This window comes from Octopus bimaculoides, chromosome 26 (assembly GCF_001194135.2).
Source record: "Octopus bimaculoides isolate UCB-OBI-ISO-001 chromosome 26, ASM119413v2, whole genome shotgun sequence".
Taxonomy (NCBI): domain Eukaryota; kingdom Metazoa; phylum Mollusca; class Cephalopoda; order Octopoda; family Octopodidae; genus Octopus; species Octopus bimaculoides.
The window spans coordinates 13,233,976-13,235,171 of record NC_069006.1 but is presented as its reverse complement, the minus strand read 5'-3'; positions in this window follow the sequence as shown (position 1 = coordinate 13,235,171).

Here is a 1,196-nt window from a genome sequence, read left to right as displayed (position 1 = left end):
TAAATGAAAAACTTGTAAGTTTACAAATTTTGGGAGTTCTTTTATAATTAGGATTTTCAACTGTTAGCATATAAGAAATCCTCATCCAGACCTGATGCTGATGCTGGATGTCCAAGAACCAGACGAAGGGTAGATTTTCAATCTTGGGATCATCCTGATTCTAAAAAGGTATATGTCTATGTAGAGCAAATGTAAACTGAGATACAGGGGTCTTGGACGGACGGACAGACAGACAGAATTTCGAGTTATTATAATAGATGACAGCTTAAGGCAGTGAGCTGGCTGAATCGTTACAACACTGGGTAAAATGCTTAGCTGTATTTTGTCTGTCTTTATGTTCTGAGTTCAGATTCTACTGAAGTCGACTTTGTCTTTCATCTTTATGGGGTCGATAAATTAAGTACCAGTGAAACACTGGAGTGAATGTAATCGATTAGTCTCCTCCTCCAATTTTCAGTCCTTATGCCTTTAATAGAAAGGATTATTATTATTATTATTATTATTATTATTATTATTATTATTATTATTATTATTATTGATGATGATTAAGATGAGTTGGCAGAATCGTTAGCATGCTAAGTGAAATACTCAACAGCAGTTCATCCACTTTGCCTTTCATCTTTTTGGAGTTGATGAACCAAGTATCAGTCAAGCACTGGGGTCGATGTAATCGAATTACCTCCCCCACCAAATTCCTGGCCTTATCTTTGCCAAATTCTTTACCTATATCTGCTGAAGAGTCTTACAGTTGGTATTAAGCAATCTACCTCTTTTTTATTCCTACTAAAAAGCTTCAGATCATCCATGTAGAGCAAATGGTTAATGTTTCCTTTACTATCCCTATGCTGATTCCCTGCCTTTGCCTTTCTTAATACTAAACAAAGGGGGATTAAACATAACACAAACATGAAAGGGGATAATGAGTTCCCTTGGAAAATTCCTCACTTGATATTAACTTTCCCTAAGGCTGTATCACCTGAGGAGAGACCTACTTTCCATTTCTTCATGCTGTAACTAATTAACTTTCTTATATTCTTTGCAAAACTGAATTTACTCATCGTAATTGCAAAGTGCCAGTTTTTTTTTGTTTTATTTTCATTAATAACTTTGATTATATTTTGTTATTTTAGTTATGGAGCAAAACCATTTTCATTATTTAAATCCCATGGAATTCCAGGACCAGAACCCAAACACTT